General features: G+C 47.4%; 6 non-coding genes across 6 annotated transcripts; all 6 read left to right on the forward strand.

Annotated features, from left to right (window-relative positions):
- Window positions 1-2,791: 2,791 nt before the first annotated feature.
- On the forward strand, window positions 2,792-2,873 carry TRNAS-CGA (transfer RNA serine (anticodon CGA)). The gene has a single exon. It is a non-coding gene; the product is annotated as a tRNA-Ser (tRNA).
- An 85-nt stretch (window positions 2,874-2,958) lies between these two features.
- Window positions 2,959-3,040, forward strand: TRNAS-UGA (transfer RNA serine (anticodon UGA)). Its single transcript has one exon. It is a non-coding gene; the product is annotated as a tRNA-Ser (tRNA).
- Window positions 3,041-8,007: 4,967 nt separating this feature from the next.
- Window positions 8,008-8,089, forward strand: TRNAS-CGA (transfer RNA serine (anticodon CGA)). The gene has a single exon. It is a non-coding gene; the product is annotated as a tRNA-Ser (tRNA).
- An 85-nt stretch (window positions 8,090-8,174) lies between these two features.
- On the forward strand, window positions 8,175-8,256 carry TRNAS-UGA (transfer RNA serine (anticodon UGA)). The gene has a single exon. It is a non-coding gene; the product is annotated as a tRNA-Ser (tRNA).
- An 85-nt stretch (window positions 8,257-8,341) lies between these two features.
- On the forward strand, window positions 8,342-8,423 carry TRNAS-UGA (transfer RNA serine (anticodon UGA)). Its single transcript has one exon. It is a non-coding gene; the product is annotated as a tRNA-Ser (tRNA).
- Window positions 8,424-8,508: 85 nt separating this feature from the next.
- Window positions 8,509-8,590, forward strand: TRNAS-UGA (transfer RNA serine (anticodon UGA)). The gene has a single exon. It is a non-coding gene; the product is annotated as a tRNA-Ser (tRNA).
- Window positions 8,591-18,370: the final 9,780 nt, after the last annotated feature.

The following is an 18,370-nucleotide window of genomic DNA, read 5'->3' on the forward strand; positions in this document are numbered from 1 at the left end:
AGCTGGGAGTTATGGAAATTGAACAATAAATTGCTTAAGGATGATGCCTTTAGACGCGTGGTATTGAATGAATTGATTAAAGTGAGGCCAGGGACTTTGCTCGAAATCTGGAAACAGTGGGAGTTGTGCAAGGAACAGATTAAAATTAAAGCCATTGACAGATCAAGTTCCCTGCTGTACGAGAAGAAAATTACAGAAACCCAGCTTAAGGCTTTGCTTGCAAAACTACACGAACAGGAATGTAAGGCACCCGGCAGATGGATAGAGGATATTCGAAAAATAAAAGAACAGATTAACTTCATAGAAGAAGACAGATACCAAGGAGCGTTAGTGCGTGCAAGAGCGGAAAAATTGGCCATGGATGAGACGCCGACAAAAAGATCGTTTGGAATAGAAAAAGCAAATGCAAGGCGAAATCACGTGGCAGAGGTAGATTGGGCAGGACGCACAGAAACCGATAACGAAGGAATCGCGAAAGCTTTCCGGGAGTATTATGAAGATCTATTTTCGTCCCGAGAGGTTTATTTGGACCGTTTTAAAGAATCCTTTCTTGACGCGATGCCAAAAATTGACGAGGAACAAAAAGAAAGACTGGAGCGGCCAATAAGCGAAAAAGAAGTGCAGCAGGCAATAGAAAATTTAAACCCAGGGAAATCACCCGGGCCTGATGGCCTGAGTGCGGCTTTTTATAAAGCGTTCAAGGAACAGCTATCTCCTTTGTTGTGTGCTTTATTTAATGAAGCGTATGAACTGAAGGCACTGCCTGCGTCTTTCGGATCGTCGCACACAGTACTTATCCCGAAAACTGACCAACCAGATAAGCTTAGGCAGTTGTCGTCTTACAGGCCCATTGCTCTGACAAACGTTGATTACAAGATTTATATGAAGGTGCTTGCTGGCAGTCTACAAACGGTTATATGCGAACTAGTGGGCCCTCACCAAACGTGCGGTATCAAAGGGCGATCTATCTTTCAGAACATTCGCAAAGCGCGAAGTGTGCTCGAATGCTGCGATGCAACTCATGCATGTGTTGCGTTACTGCAGTTGGACTTGGAGAAAGCTTTTGATTGTGTGGCACATACTATTCTGTTCAGTATATTAGACTATGTTAATGTCGGCTCTGTTATTCGAGAGGGAGTGGCTTTGGCGTACCGTAACTGCACTACGAGATTAATTGTCAATAAGTCACTGGGGGCCCCCATCAACGTACGACGTTCGGTGCGCCAAGGTTGCCCCCTCAGCCCTCTTTTGTTCGGCATTTATATTGAAACGTTGTGTTTAAGCATCCTACGAAATAATGTCATTGATGGTTTTCGACTGCAGGAGTCAGAAGTCAAATTGCTGGCTTACGCAGACGACGTTGCGGTATTTTGTGTAAATAAGGAGAGTATAAAGAAGACAGTGGATGTGGTAAAACATTTTAGCAAAGTCACAGGGAGTAAAGTTAACTGGGGTAAGTGCCTGGGATTTTGGCACGGAGAATGGCAGCTGACCCCCGACACTTTCGCTAATGTGTCGTGGGTTACAACGCCTGCAAAGTACTTGGGTGTGCCCTTGAAATTTTACAAGGAAAGCGAGCCATATTGGCTAGAGCAAGTCAAAGAAACCAGTGAAAAAGCGGAGAAATGGAAAAGCGCTCAATTATCGATATTTGCAAGAGCCGCAGTTTGCAACCTGTTTTTAATTAGTAAGTTACGGTATGTTATGCAAGTGTTGCATTGCTCCCGTGTAAATGTGCAAAAATTGCATCGAGTTTTTGCGGTGTTTGTTTGGGCCTCGAGTTGGGAGAGGTACAGTCGGACAAATTTGTTCCGGCAGGTGAAGCATGGGGGGCTTGGTCTGGGTCATTTGTTTGTGCGACAGGTTGTCAACCGGTTTATGTTTTTTAGGGATGCCAGCGATCCATTCCTGCGCACAGTGTGTCAACAAAGACTTGGTCGAGCGATGCCTGATTTCGTAGTTTATACTCAATGTATGCCTGGTTCTCTGTTTGGATTCTTTAGGGAAATTGTTTTGAGCGTGAAATTCTTAAGCGCACGTTTTTCGAAAGAGTATTTAAGTAATGTTAACAGGAGAACATTATATAAGGATGTTTGTGAAGTGGTGTTCCCGGTGCCCTTGTACCGAGCTTTATACTATGGAGGCACAGGAAGTAATGTATTAAAACGAGTAAAGAAAATGCAAGTTGCTCCGGGAGCTAAAACGTTTTTCTTTATGCTACATACCGGTACTTTGAGTGTAAAATCATTTATGGAGGAGAAGGGTATGTTCCTAACGTGGGGGGCCCAATGTCTCATCTGCAAACAGCCAGAGACAATAGATCACGTGTTTTTGCATTGCTGGGAGGGGGTATATTTGTGGGATGTTCTGCAAAGGACAATAAAAAAACAGTTGCCACTTGATTCCCATGGCATTAGGTATTTGCCATTGGATAACCACGATGATATGCCGTTAGACCAGGTTATGTTAATGTGCCTCCACAGTATATGGCGCGCACGACTCGCTGGTTATCACTGCGATCCAGATGCACGGCCAGCCCGCATGTATTTCTGTGAAAGTGTGCAGCGATGGCTCGACGTGCTTAAATTGCAACCATGTGCTCCTGAGTGGCTGGCAAAGCTGGAACCTTTGACGGTGCTCAAGTAATTTTAACATGACAATGCCTGCCCCTCAGTGGGTGTTAGGCAACGCTAGCTACCTTTGTGTACATATATTATTCCTTTTTTTCCTGTTGTTTTGAGTTCCAGTGCGGTGTATTTGTGTCAAAGCCAGGCAATAAAGAAAAAAAAAAGCAGTCGTGGCCGAGTGGTTAAGGCGATGGACTCGAAATCCATTGGGGTCTCCCCGCACAGGTTCGAATCCTGTTGGCTGCGTGATATAGATCAAGCACCTAAGTTTTGCAAAATTTAGGCATTCATGCAAGCACGAGTGCTGGCACATTTTCTACAGCGCTCAACCGCAGTCGTGGCCGAGCGGTTGAGGCGATGGACTTGAAATCCATTGGGGTCTCCCCGCATAGGTTCGAATCCTGTCGGCTACGTGATATAGATCAAGCACCTATGTTTTGCAAAATTTAGACATTCATGCAAGCACGAGTGCTGGCACATTTTCTACAGCGTTCAACCGCAGTCGTGGCCGAGCATTCTACTTCCGGACACCGTAGTGAACGGTCGCAGAATCATGTGCTCCAGCGGAGCGGCGATAGCGGCCCTTTCCAGCCGCGGAAACAGGATCGACGACATGGAAGATAGCGAGTATCAGATTATTCTGCCAACTTTGCCTACCGGACGCGTTGTTTTTAACACGCTTTTTTTGCACGGTGATGTGCGAGTCAGGCCATACAGGGTCGAGGATTTCCGCGACGCCCTTGCCAACGCTGGTGCGCTCCCCGACGTTGTGGCGTTGGGGGCGTATCAGATCAACCATATTTGGGCGGTCACGTTTAGCAGCACAGAAGCAACGAAGAAATTGGCGGCTTTCAAGGAACTCGATGTTAAGGGTCGTCGTTGCCTTATTATCGATCCCGAAGACCAACAGGTGAAGCTGCGACTTCACTGGATGTTGCACGGTGTGGCAGACGACGACATCCGGACGGCTTTTACTGCTTTTGGGAAGGTGACCGAGGTGACCCGGGTGAGGTGGAGAGTTCAAGGCGTCAGGGAGAAGGGGTCCACCACGAGGACTGTGCTCCTGAAATTGAAACCCGGCATTAAGGTCGATGACTTACCTCACCAGCGGCGAGTGGCCGGAGAGCTGGCCCTTGTCGTGGTGCCTGGACGAGCGATGCAGTGCCTGCGCTGCCGCGGTACCGGTCACGTTCGACGAGAATGTAAGGTGCCGCGTTGTCCAAAGTGTAGACGCTACGGTCATGACGAGGCTGCCTGTGTGCTTTCGTACGCTTCGGCCGCGGGACATGGAACTGCGGAACGGTCGGCGGAGCTCACCATGGACGTGGTCGAGGCGGAGGAGGCGGCGAAGGGTGCCGGAGAGGTCCGAACGCAGACACGGGAGACGGATTCGTCGGTGGACGCGGCAGAAAGCGGCAATGCTGCGAGGGATGTGGGGAGAGCGGACTCTGCACCTGAGCTCCCTAGCAATGAGGAAGGCACGTCACCTGAGCCGGGAAACGGTATGGAACAGGATAATGGGGAGGAGCAGTCGGACACCAGTGGTGTTCGTAAGCCAGGCGTCCCAGCCCCAGCCAAGCGATCCCACACACAGTCCGAACCCGAAGGTAACCAGGCGTCAGCCCCCAGCGTCGACGAGCCACCAGCAAAAACAGGGCAATCCCGGCGGTCCACGCTACGTCCGCGGCCAAACATTTCATCAGAGAGACGGGCAGCGGATAAAGGGCCCCCGCTGCCGGGTCAGCCGCTCGCACCGGGCGGGGATAGATCCAACGACGGCGTCTAGCAACGCGCTAGACGGGAAAGGTAAGCACCATGCTTTCGGTCTCTTCACCCTTGATGAAAATGGCACCCGAAACCACCTTAAGAGTAGCCACGTTAAATGTCAGGGGATTTGCAGGCAAAAAGAAGCAGAGCCAGGTGCACCGGCTCTTAACTGACCACGATATTGACGTGCTTGCCGTGCAAGAAACTAAGGTTGATGGGGAGGAAGAGACCGGGAGCATGGTGCGACGTTTCACGGCTAGATTTTATGCCATTGTTAGCCACGCAGTTGGGACGTCGGCCGGGTGTGTATTGTTCGTCAAAAAGCTGCCTGGTCTGGTTTTAAAGGGCTACTCCTCATGCTCTTCTGGACGGTGTGTAGTGGCTGATTGTGTATACAGCGGTGTTGAGTGGCGTATTATTTGTGTGTACGCTCCTAACTGTGTGGAGGAAAGAACAGTGTTTTTCAAGAATGTTATGCAGCAGTTAAGTACGGAAAGGCAGGAAGTATTGCTGGGCGATTTTAACTGTGTACTGAATGCTCGAGACAAAACCAGCACACGCGGATTCAGAGACAAGAGCACTGAAGTGTTATGCCAGTTAATAAGCGCATGGAATATGGAGGATGTGGCTGATTGCTTGGAAGGGCCGCGTGCCGTTCAGTACACGCACTTCCAAGGTTCTAGCCACGCGCGTCTGGACAGAATTTACGCGTCGCTGGATTTGATTCCTTCATGCAATGAATACCGAGTTGTGCCTATGACATACACGGATCACTGTTTGGTGCAGTGCTTATTCGGCACCAAAAAACGAAGCAATGCATTTAGCTGGGAGTTATGGAAATTGAACAATAAATTGCTTAAGGATGATGCCTTTAGACGCGTGGTATTGAATGAATTGATTAAAGTGAGGCCAGGGACTTTGCTCGAAATCTGGAAACAGTGGGAGTTGTGCAAGGAACAGATTAAAATTAAAGCCATTGACAGATCAAGTTCCCTGCTGTACGAGAAGGAAATTACAGAAACCCAGCTTAAGGCCTTGCTTGCAAAACTACACGAACAGGAATGTAAGGCACCCGGCAGATGGATAGAGGATATTCGAAAAATAAAAGAACAGATTAACTTCATAGAAGAAGACAGATACCAAGGAGCGTTAGTGCGTGCAAGAGCGGAAAAATTGGCCATGGATGAGACGCCGACAAAAAGATCGTTTGGAATAGAAAAAGCAAATGCAAGGCGAAATCACGTGGCAGAGGTAGATTGGGCAGGACGCACAGAAACCGATAACGAAGGAATCGCGAAAGCTTTCCGGGAGTATTATGAAGATCTATTTTCGTCCCGAGAGGTTTATTTGGACCGTTTTAAAGAATCCTTTCTTGACGCGATGCCAAAAATTGACGAGGAACAAAAAGAAAGACTGGAGCGGCCAATAAGCGAAAAAGAAGTGCAGCAGGCAATAGAAAATTTAAACCCAGGGAAATCACCCGGGCCTGATGGCCTGAGTGCGGCTTTTTATAAAGCGTTCAAGGAACAGCTATCTCCTTTGTTGTGTGCTTTATTTAATGAAGCGTATGAACTGAAGGCACTGCCTGCGTCTTTCGGATCGTCGCACACAGTACTTATCCCGAAAACTGACCAACCAGATAAGCTTAGGCAGTTGTCGTCTTACAGGCCCATTGCTCTGACAAACGTTGATTACAAGATTTATATGAAGGTGCTTGCTGGCAGACTACAAACGGTTATATGCGAACTAGTGGGCCCTCACCAAACGTGCGGTATCAAAGGGCGATCTATCTTTCAGAACATTCGCAAAGCGCGAAGTGTGCTCGAATGCTGCGATGCAACTCATGCATGTGTTGCGTTACTGCAGTTGGACTTGGAGAAAGCTTTTGATTGTGTGGCACATACTATTCTGTTCAGTATATTAGACTATGTTAATGTCGGCTCTGTTATTCGAGAGGGAGTGGCTTTGGCGTACCGTAACTGCACTACGAGATTAATTGTCAATAAGTCACTGGGGGCCCCCATCAACGTACGACGTTCGGTGCGCCAAGGTTGCCCCCTCAGCCCTCTTTTGTTCGGCATTTATATTGAAACGTTGTGTTTAAGCATCCTACGAAATAATGTCATTGATGGTTTTCGACTGCAGGAGTCAGAAGTCAAATTGCTGGCTTACGCAGACGACGTTGCGGTATTTTGTGTAAATAAGGAGAGTATAAAGAAGACAGTGGATGTGGTAAAACATTTTAGCAAAGTCACAGGGAGTAAAGTTAACTGGGGTAAGTGCCTGGGATTTTGGCACGGAGAATGGCAGCTGACCCCCGACACTTTCGCTAATGTGTCGTGGGTTACAACGCCTGCAAAGTACTTGGGTGTGCCCTTGAAATTTTACAAGGAAAGCGAGCCATATTGGCTAGAGCAAGTCAAAGAAACCAGTGAAAAAGCGGAGAAATGGAAAAGCGCTCAATTATCGATATTTGCAAGAGCTGCAGTTTGCAACCTGTTTTTAATTAGTAAGTTACGGTATGTTATGCAAGTGTTGCATTGCTCCCGTGTAAATGTGCAAAAATTGCATCGAGTTTTTGCGGTGTTTGTTTGGGCCTCGAGTTGGGAGAGGTACAGTCGGACAAATTTGTTCCGGCAGGTGAAGCATGGGGGGCTTGGTCTGGGTCATTTGTTTGTGCGACAGGTTGTCAACCGGTTTATGTTTTTTAGGGATGCCAGCGATCCATTCCTGCGCACAGTGTGTCAACAAAGACTTGGTCGAGCGATGCCTGATTTCGTAGTTTATACTCAATGTATGCCTGGTTCTCTGTTTGGATTCTTTAGGGAAATTGTTTTGAGCGTGAAATTCTTAAGCGCACGTTTTTCGAAAGAGTATTTAAGTAATGTTAACAGGAGAACATTATATAAGGATGTTTGTGAAGTGGTGTTCCCGGTGCCCTTGTACCGAGCTTTATACTATGGAGGCACAGGAAGTAATGTATTAAAACGAGTAAAGAAAATGCAAGTTGCTCCGGGAGCTAAAACGTTTTTCTTTATGCTACATACCGGTACTTTGAGTGTAAAATCATTTATGGAGGAGAAGGGTATGTTCCTAACGTGGGGGGCCCAATGTCTCATCTGCAAACAGCCAGAGACAATAGATCACGTGTTTTTGCATTGCTGGGAGGGGGTATATTTGTGGGATGTTCTGCAAAGGACAATAAAAAAACAGTTGCCACTTGATTCCCATGGCATTAGGTATTTGCCATTGGATAACCACGATGATATGCCGTTAGACCAGGTTATGTTAATGTGCCTCCACAGTATATGGCGCGCACGACTGGCTGGTTATCACTGCGATCCAGATGCACGGCCAGCCCGCATGTATTTCCGTGAAAGTGTGCAGCGATGGCTCGACGTGCTTAAATTGCAACCATGTGCTCCTGAGTGGCTGTCAAAGCTGGAACCTTTGACGGTGCTCAAGGAATTTTAACATGACAATGCCTGCCCCTCAGTGGGTGTTAGGCAACGCTAGCTACCTTTGTGTACATATATTATTCCTTTTTTTCCTGTTGTTTTGAGTTCCAGTGCGGTGTATTTGTGTCAAAGCCAGGCAATAAAGAAAAAAAAAAGCAGTCGTGGCCGAGTGGTTAAGGCGATGGACTCGAAATCCATTGGGGTCTCCCCGCACAGGTTCGAATCCTGTCGGCTGCGTGATATAGATCAAGCACCTAAGTTTTGCAAAATTTAGGCATTCATGCAAGCACGAGTGCTGGCACATTTTCTACAGCGCTCAACCGCAGTCGTGGCCGAGCGGTTGAGGCGATGGACTTGAAATCCATTGGGGTCTCCCCGCATAGGTTCGAATCCTGTCGGCTACGTGATATAGATCAAGCACCTATGTTTTGCAAAATTTAGACATTCATGCAAGCACGAGTGCTGGCACATTTTCTACAGCGTTCAACCGCAGTCGTGGCCGAGTGGTTAAGGCGATGGACTTGAAATCCATTGGGGTCTCCCCGCACAGGTTCGAATCCTGTCGGCTGCGTGATATAGATCAAGCACCTATGTTTTGCAAAATTTAAGCATTCATGCAAGCACGAGTGCTGGCACATTTTCTACGGCGCTCAACCGCAGTCGTGGCCGAGTGGTTAAGGCGATGGACTTGAAATCCATTGGGGTCTCTCCGCATAGGTTCGAATCCTGTCGGCTACGTGATATAGATCAAGCACCTATGTTTTGCAAAATTTAGGCATTCATGCAAGCACGAGTGCTGGCACATTTTCTACGGCGCTCAACCGCAGTCGTGGCCGAGAGCCCGGTCCATGATCGGGAGCAACGCTTGGAACGACGGACAGACTCGCCAAAACGGAAGAATGGTCATCCCATGCAACAGATCAACCGCAATGCTGTATTTCTGCAGAAGAGATGTGAGTGAAATGTTTCGCGATTTATAATTTCTTGAGATGGCGACCAATTTATCCACTAGCTTGCGCGTAGCCACGCTAAATGTGAGAGGGCTCTCAGCGCGTCGCAGACAACAGCAGCTGAACCGCCTTCTGCTGGAAAATGAAATTGATGTGCTAGCAGTTCAAGAGAGCAAAATGGAAAGCGAACAACAAACAGATAAAATGGCTGAAATATATCGTTCTAGATATAGTGTTTGCGTTTGTCATGCGGTTGGAAGATCGGGGGGATGTGTCATTTTCATTCGAAATTGCATAGAGTGTGTACAGTCTGTGTTCTCGTGTGAGAGTGGTCGGCTTTTGATATGTGATTTTAGTTTTTCTGGATTGGAATGGAGAGTGATCTGCGTTTATGCGCCGACTAGAACGTTTGAGCGCGAAAAGTTTTTTCACTATATGAAATCCTTCCTAATACATTAGAGTTGTGTTCTCCTGCTTGGAGATTTCAACTGTGTCTGTAGACCGGAAGGTAGAACAACAGACCGTGTCCTTCGTGACAAGAGTGCAGAATTACTTATTGACATTGTTATTGAGGCAGAGCTTGAAGATGCTGGCTGTATAATGACGCATGAAGGCCGAGCAAAGTTCACGCACTTTCAAGGTAGCTGTCATGCAAGGTTGGACCGAATATATGTTCCCATTGATTGTGTGCCCTTGTGCTCGGAATATCAAACACTTCCCATGAGCTTCAGTGACCACTTTCTCGCACTGATTACTCTAGGGATGAAAAGGAAGGCAACAAAGTTCAATTGGGAGCTATAGAAATTTAATGAAAAACTGCTGCTGGATGAAGAGTTTACCACTAAAGTGAAAGAATATATTATGCATATGTTACAAAATGACTAATTTTATCCAAGCATGGGAGCAGTTTAAGTGCGATAGAAAGATAGCTGCTATTGACCGAGCATGCACTCTCCGACGTAAAGAAAGAGAACAAGAAAAAGAACTTCGTAGCACACTTGAATACATGCTTAGCATGGAGAGCGTTAAGCCTGGCTTGTTCGCCCAAGATATAAAAAAGATAAAAACCAAACTTGAGGTGATAGACTGCTATGACCTTGCATCGTTCGCACTGGTGCGCTCTATTGTTCGCCTGTGGGCATGGATATGTGCAGCTGGTGAAAGGGCGCTAAGTGAGCCTGTTTCCATGAATCCTTTTGTGTAAGCCTGTTTTGCTTTGTGGAGACCCTGCAAATGCCAAATTGGCTCTGTCAAGGGAACGTCTAGAAAAATACAAAGAAATGTCCCCCTGCGGGAAATAGCCCGAAGTGCTTTCGTTCAATTGTTCACCCTTCCCGTCGAGAAGCGCTATCGTCCAGTGAGGAATGCCTACTGTCCAAAGGAGACGACAGAGTGACACATCCGCTGACGTACAGGACAAGAAATGAGCAAGGTGATTACGGCCTTAGAGGATTTCCCGGGAATGCAGGAAAGATTTGCAATTGCTGGAAAGGGACAATGCTGGGAGCAGTATGCGGCGCGCACGTGCACTTGGGTTTCTGAGAAGGAAATCCACTTACCGGAACCAGCATACCGAATCTTTGCTGAAGAATAGAAATGTACCTCCTCGCCGTTCCCAAGCTGTTCCCGCCAACAAGTGACCACGCACAACGAAACAATGCCGGACCAGTCAGTGCATCAGACCATCAGTGCAGTGATGTGTTCGATTGGATGCCGATATCTGAGGGGCGTGCCCTGGAACTGGTTGGTCAGCATCTTCAGAGAGGGGCTGGACATAGGGGGTTTTAAGGACATTGCAGAGCACGAAAAGACGCTCTGAGCCCTGGGTAAACGGCTCATCCAGACGCTTTTCGCTATGAACTCTTAACGCTTGCCATTTTGCTGATGTACCCTTCTTTTTCATGTAAATAATCATGTAAATAAGTTTTCTCAAAGTGCCATTAAACCTGCTTGTATATATTTTACCAACTTTGAAGATTCAATCCTTCATGAACCCGGAGTCTCTGCACGCTACCAAGTGAAGGCCGGGTCGACTTAGCCCCAGCGTCACGACAACTGGTGACCAGCGTTGGGATCTGAATCTACAAGCCACAACATCTGGTGATTGGAGGTGGATCTGAATCTACAAGCCACAACATCTGGTGATTGGAGGGGGATCTGAAGCTACAAGCCACAACATCTTGTGATCGGAGGTGGCACCCCAAGCAACAAGCAGGAGCAGCAATCGGCCAACAAGAGAGCAGCTCGGAACATCGATCGCATGTGTGGGTGAGTGCTTGGCTTTTCTTCTGATGTGGACCAGGTTCTAGAACAGGGTTAGATTTTATAACTGGTAAAAAGAGTGTGGAAACGCCTTTAGGTTTGGTAGTTTGCACAGTTGTTTTGGAAGTAGCCGACACTCGGAGCGATCATGGACCTACAAAAGCTGCAGAAACCGGAACTGTTGCAATTGTGTGAGGAATTGGGAATTGATACAAGTGGTTTGGCACGAAAACCCTTGATTATAAAGGCAATCACTGATTTGGGAACCGATGATGAGGAGCTCAGTGAAGCATGGAACCTCATCGGACAAAAAAAGGAGGAGCAGCTCAGACAGCAGAAAGAGCGGGAAAAAGAGGAAAAGAGGCGTGAGCGTGAACTTGGGAGGGAAAAAGAGGAAAAGGAGCGTGAACTTGAGAGGGAAAAAGAGGACAAGAAGCGTGAAATTGAAAGAGAAGCAAAAAGGCTGGAGCTAGAAATTGAGCTCCGGAAATTAGAACTAGAGTTGAGCAAGAGGTCGGGCAATTGTCCCCAGCTAGCGGTACCTCTTCTCAACAAGGAGGCAGATTTCAAGATGTCAGAGTACATGCAGCCATATGTGATATCAGGGGATATCGGTCTGTATCTGGCTAACTTTGAGCGAACCTGCGAAAAACTGTCCTTCCAGCGAGACACTTGGTCTCAGAGATTATTGACGGTTCTGCCCTGCGAGGCAGCGGAGGTTGTCGCGCGGCTGAGCAAGGAGGACGCGGACAACTACGAGAAGGTCAAAGCTTGCCTTCTGATAAAGTATAGGCTTAGCGCCGAGGCGTTCAGACAACGTTTTCGGAACGCTACTAAGTCCAGGGACGAGAGTTACCCTGAATTCCTGTACAATTTAAGAGTCAATTTGGGCGAGTGGCTAAAGAGCACTGATTCCTACAGTGATAGGGACGCTGTAGTCGAGCGAAATCTTTTGGAGCAGTTTTATAACTGCCTCCCAGAATAAGAAAGAAATTGGTTACAGGACCGAGGCGACATTAGGTCGGCAACTGAAGCTGCCGAACTTATTGAGGAGTATGCTTCGCGCCGACAATTCAGCAACCCAGCAGTGGATAGGCCCCGCAATCCCAAGTTCAGTGTGAATAACCGTCAGAAAAGGCACTTTGCTAGATTTGCAAACCAAGAAAGGAAGGCTTCTTCAGGCAAACGCCCTAGAAAGGACGGCAGTGAGAAAAGTGGGGAAGTGACCAACGCGCAGAACACAAAGAACAAGCTTGGGGCTAGGAAGCCGCTCACGTGCTTTAGGTGTAATGAGCAGGGTCACATTGCCGTCAACTGCCGGAAAGAAAAGATTACTTTCTCGTATGTCAGTGACTGCGATGAAAATATGCAGCTTTTGGAACCCTACCTGCATGACCTAGTAGTCAACGGGAAGCCTTGCAAGGTACTGCGCGATTCGGCCGCAACGATGGATGTTGTCCATCCGGCGTATGTGTCGCCTTCCGACTCTACAGGACGGTGTGCATGGATCCGCCAGGTAGTGGAGGAACATAGTGTATGCTTGCCAATCGCGAACGTGGTCATCGAGGGCCCTTTCGGCGAGTTAACAACCGAGGCTGCTGTTTCAGGAAAGCTTCCTAAGTGCTATCTGTTTTTGTTTTCCAACAAATCGGACATGCTACTGCGAAAGAAGGGCATCCTTTTCGGAGACAGAGTTGTGCAAGCCTTAACACGTTCAAATTTGGCGCGAGAACTAGCTACACTGCTCATACCAGAAAATTCCACAGCGGAGGAAACGGCAGGTAAAACAGTGGTCTATGTGGAAGATAGCGGGTCAGAAAACTTTGAGAGCGAGGCATTTCAGATAAGTCCACATGAAAGTGAGCTTGATAAGACACGGAATGAGGACGTTCTTGAGAGTAACCTCTTGCCGCCAGTGTCTAGTAATCTCACGAGACTTCTAAGTGGAACCCGAGAGGACTTAGCTATGGAGCAAGCCAATGATCCCAAGATACAGGAGCTTCTCAAAAAGACGGAGCAGATAGAACTAAAGAAATCTCAGCTGTCCGATCTGGGCGAGCTAATAACAGAGTTTGAGGCCTGCTTCGTGGACAGGCCAGGCAGGACTGATTTGACTGAGCACGATATTGAGCTGACTTCAGACGTGCCAGTGCGATCAAGGTGCTACCGATTTTCTCCAAGGCAAAGAGAAATTCTGGATAGGGAAGTAACTCGCATGCTGGAATTGGGAGTAATAAAACCCTCGGAAAGCGATTATGCTTCGCCTATGATCTTAGTAGAAGCTATAGGTAAAGACCCTAGGCCTGTGGTAGACTACCGAAAGCTGAATTCTCTCACCAGGGATCAAGTGTATCCTATTCCGAATATTGAGGAGAGAGTAGAACAGGTCAGTAGAGCGTCATATGGGACTACGCTAGACCTTACTCGAGGATACTGGCAAGTACCGCTCACTGAACGCGCCAGCAGATACGCGGCTTTCGTCACTCCGACGGGCAGCTACCAGCCAACAATGATGAGTTTCGGGCTCAAAAATGCTCCATTTTGTTTTTCCCGACTCATGGATAGGGTTTTAAAGGGGTGTGAAACATTCGCGGTGCCTTATTTAGATGACATTGCGGTTTTTTCCGACTCATGGGCGGACCATATGGTACATCTAAGAGCTGTACTGAGCCTTTTGCGTCAAGCTGGACTAACCGTAAAGACCGAGAAATGTTGCCTGGCAAGGGCGACCGTGGACTACTTGGGTCACAATGTAGGTCAAGGTTTCAGGAAACCCAGCGAGATTAAGATTTCTGCGGTAGCAGACTACCCGCGGCCGAGCACGAAGACGGAAATTCGAGCATTCCTGGGTCTGACTGGATACTACAATCACTACATCCCTAACTATTCAGCTTTGGCCAGCCCACTGACCGACGCTCTCCGCAAGACAGAACCGACAAATGTAGTCTGGGACGAACGAAAGGAAGCCTCCTTCGTAAACCTGAAGGCTGTGCTGATTAGCCGTCCGGTATTGCGAGCTCCAGACTATGACCGAGAATTCACGGTCCAGTGTGATGCCAGTGATCGAGGGCTAGGTGCTGTTCTCTGCCAGAGAGATGACGACGGTAATGAGCACCCCGTGCTCTACCTGAGCAGAAAACTGAGTTCTAGAGAGAGGGCTTATTGCGCGTCAGAGAAAGAGTGCGCTTGCATTGTATGGGCCATTCAAAAATTGCAGTGCTATCTTGGAGGAGCCAAATTCACCCTAGAGACGGACCATTGTCCCCTGGCTTGGCTGCAAACTGCGACATCGAAGAACAGTCGCCTTCTGAGGTGGAGCTTGATTTTACAGCAGTACAATTTTGAAATAAGATACAAAAAGGGGAAGTTAAATGGGAATGCGGACGCGCTTAGCCGCTGCTTCTAAGCGGTCCCAGATGTTCCTCACCATGTATCCAAATTGATACTCAGGTTCTTTTTTTTTTTTGTCCGCTTGTACATGTGTGACTATGTAAAGCAGCACGTTTGGTTTTCTAGGCATACGTAGGTCCTGAACGTCTTGAGTGTGGGCTTTTCTCGGAAAACGATGGCAGTTTTCTTTTCACCTGGTCTCTTCAGGCGGGAGTCGAGTGCTTGCTTAGACATGTGGTCGAGTTTCAGAGACAGCTCAAGCAATTTGGCCTACGACAATCAAGACAACGCGACAAGCAACATCGAGCTTCAAGCATTCATGTGCAGGCCATTAAGTCGTCTCTTCATGCAGCAGCTGCGACTGCTGCCCTCCGTGACTCTTCTGGCGGGGGAGGAGGCTGTTATGACCTTGCATCGTTCGCACTGGCGCGCTCTATTGTTCGCCTGTGGGCATTGATATGTGCAGCTGGTGAAAGGGCGCTAAGTGAGCCTGTTTCCATGAATCCTTTTGTGTAAGCCTGTTTTGCTTTGTGGAGACCCTGCAAATGCCAAATTGGCCCTGTCAAGGGAACTTCTAGAAAAATACAAAGAAATGTCCCCCTGCGGGAAATAGCCGGAAGTGCTTTCGTTCAATTGTTCACCCTTCCCGTCGAGAAGCGCTATCGTCCAGTGAGGAATGCCTACTGTCCAAAGGAGATGACAGAGTGACACGTCCGCTGACGTACAGGACAAGAAAGGAGCAAGGTGATTACGGCCATTAGAGGATTTCCCGGGAATGCAGGAAAGATTTGCAATTGCTGGAAAGGGACAATGCTGGGAGCAGTATGCGGCGCGCATTTTTTAGCACTTGGGCTTCTGAGAAGGAAATCCACTTACCGGAACCAGCATATCGAATCTTTGCTGAAGAATAGAAATGTACCTCCTCGCCGTTCCCAAGCTCTTCCCGCCAACAAGTGACCACGCCCAACGAAACAATCCTGGACCAGTCAGTGCATCAGACCATCAGTGCAGTGATGTGTTCGATTGGATGCCGATATCTGAGGGGCGTGCCCTGGAAGTGGTTGGTCAGCATCTTCAGAGAGGGGCTGGACATAGGGGGTTTTAAGGACATTGCAGAGCACGAAAAGACGCTCTGAGTCCTGGGTAAACGGCTCATCCAGACGCTTCTCGCTATGAACTCTTAACGCTTGCCATTTTGCTGATGTACCCTTCTTTTTCATGTAAATAATCATGTAAATACGTTTTCTCAAAGTGCCATTAAACCTGCTTGTATATATTTTACCAACTTCGAAGATTCAATCCTTCATGAACCTGGAGTCTCTGCACGCTACCAAGTAAAGGCCGGGTCGACTTAGCCCCAGCGTCACGACATAGACGAAGAGAAGTATCGCGGTGCGGTGATAAGGGCACGCAGCGAAAAATTGTGGCTCGGAGAGACGCCCACGAAAAGGGCACTTAGTGATGAAAAAAGGTACGCAGTGTCAAAAGAGATAAAAGAAATCTGCTATCAGAACGTGGTTACCTCGGAAAAGAAAACGATTGAACAGGCGTTTGTAGAATTTTACAGCGAATTGTTTAGCCTGAAAACACCGGACATTGAACGCTTCAGAAAAGACTTTCTGTCGCTGATGCCAAGAGTGGAAGACGAAGTTGCGCAGACACTTGAAGCAAGTATTACTTCCGAGGAAATTGAGGACGTTATCGGGGCATTAAATGCCAATAAGTCACCCGGACCAGATGGTCTTGGTGCTGCCATATACAAGTCCTTTCCAACTGAAATGGCTGTTTTACTGGAAAGAGTTATTAGTGAATGCTACGAAAAGAACGTACCTCCTCCGTCTTTTCGAATGTCACACGTTGTACTAATCCCGAAAACTGATGACCCAGTTAAGCTTCAGTCTGTAGCGTCTTACCGTCCTATAAGCCTAACGAATGTTGACTATAAAATTTACATGAAAGTATTAGGGCGACGACTCCAACGTGTAATTACTTCTCTTGTAGGCCCACATCAGACATGCGGCATAAAAGGAAGGACCATTTTTACTATTATACACGCAGCAAGGAGTGTTCTCGAATGTTGTGACGCGATGCATGACCACGTAGCCATGATGCAATTAGACCTCCACAAAGCATTTGATAAAGTGGTATATGAAATTGTGTTCTCTGTTTTAGAGTATGTCAATGCCGGTTCCGTGATTACAAATGGCGTGAAAATGGCTTACGAGTGCTGTTCAGCGAGACTGGTCGTGAATAAGCATTTAGCCGATTGTATACCTGTTCAGTCGTCAGTAAGGCAGGGCTGTCCTTTGTCTCCCCTTTTGTTTGCGCTTTATCTGGAGCCTTTCTGTTTAAGATTGCTTACACGGCCAAAAAGAAAGGGTAGCTGGAGAATACCTCAGTAATCTGCGATTTGCTGATGAAATTGCCTTGCTAAGCAACTCGGGGGATCAACTGCAAATAATGATTGATGACCTAGACAGGAAAAGTAGAAAGGTAGGCTTGAAAATCAATATGCAGAAGACTAAGGTAATGTTCAACAGCCTCGGGAAGGAACAGCAGTTTACATTAGGTAGCGAAATAGTGGAAGTAGTAGGCGAATATGTCTACTTAGGACAGGTAGTAACCGCAGATCCGGACCACGAAAAGGAAATAACAAGAAGAATACGATTGGGATGGAGCGCATTTGGCAAGCACTCGCAGACTATGACTAGCAGCTTACCGGTATCGCTCAAGAGGAAAGTATACAACAGTTGCATCTTGCCTGTACTCACGTATGGGGCTGAAACGTGGAGGCTGACCAAGAGAGTTCTACTTAAGTTGAGGACAACCCAGAGGGCTATGGAACGAAAAATGGTAGGGGTAACATTAAGAGATAGAAAGCGTGCAGAGTGGGTCAGAGAAATAACTCAAGTTACCGACATTCTAGTAGAAATTAAGAAGAAGAAATGGGCATGGGCAGGACATGTAGTGCGAAGAGAGGGTAACAAACTGGATTCCAACGGAAGGAAAGCGTAGCAGTGGGCGGCAGAAAGTTAGGTGGGCGGATGAGATTAAGAAGTTCGCAGGGGTCAAGTGGATGCAGCTAGCACAGAACCGGGTTAAGTGGAGAAATATGGGAGAGGTCTTCGCCCTGCAGTGGGTATAATCAGGCTGATGATGATGATGATGACAAGGCAAAACATACGTGGTTATAGATTTTTTCAAAGTGAAGTACGGGTTTTGGCATACGCGGACGATATTGCGGTTTTTTGTACGGACCATGAGAGCGTGCAAGAAGTTGTAAAAGAAGCCAATGCTTTTTGCACTGCAAGTGGAAGTGAAATTAGTTGGGCAAAGTGTTTAGGATTTTGGCATGGAAACTGGCAATACGCGCCTGAACTGTTCTCCAGTATGCAATGGACAATAAGCATTACCGTGAAAGCAAGGAATTTTGAGCCAGGGAAGTTGAGCAAGTGAAAACCCAAACAAACAAATGGGGAGGACATACCTTTTCTATGTTCGCAAGAGCTACCGTTTGCAATATGTTCCTAGTTGCAAAAATGTTTTACACGCTGCAAGTGTTATCTATGTCAAGAATTTCTGTTCAAAAACTGCATAGGGTATTTGCCACGTTTGTGTGGGCTTCAACATGGGAGCGTACCAGTCGATGCAATCTGTTTCATACGGTGCATAATGGTGGACTGGGATTGTCCCATTTATACTTAAAGCAGATTGAAACCAGGTTCTTTTTTTTGCGCGAACAAAGCGATGTTTTTCTTAGAACGGTAATCCAGGCGCGATTGCGGTATTCACTGCCGGAATATGTAGTTTCGACTATGTCTACAGGGCCAATGGCTCTAAGTGCTTTTCTTCGCGAAGTTGTCGCGTCTTTCCAAATAGTGAAGGCGAGATTTTCAAATGAGTATATGTGTACTGT

The sequence above is a fragment of the Amblyomma maculatum genome, chromosome 2, assembly GCF_055883805.1.
Source record: "Amblyomma maculatum isolate TAMU_Amacu chromosome 2, ASM5588380v1, whole genome shotgun sequence".
In the NCBI taxonomy this organism is placed as follows: domain Eukaryota; kingdom Metazoa; phylum Arthropoda; class Arachnida; order Ixodida; family Ixodidae; genus Amblyomma; species Amblyomma maculatum.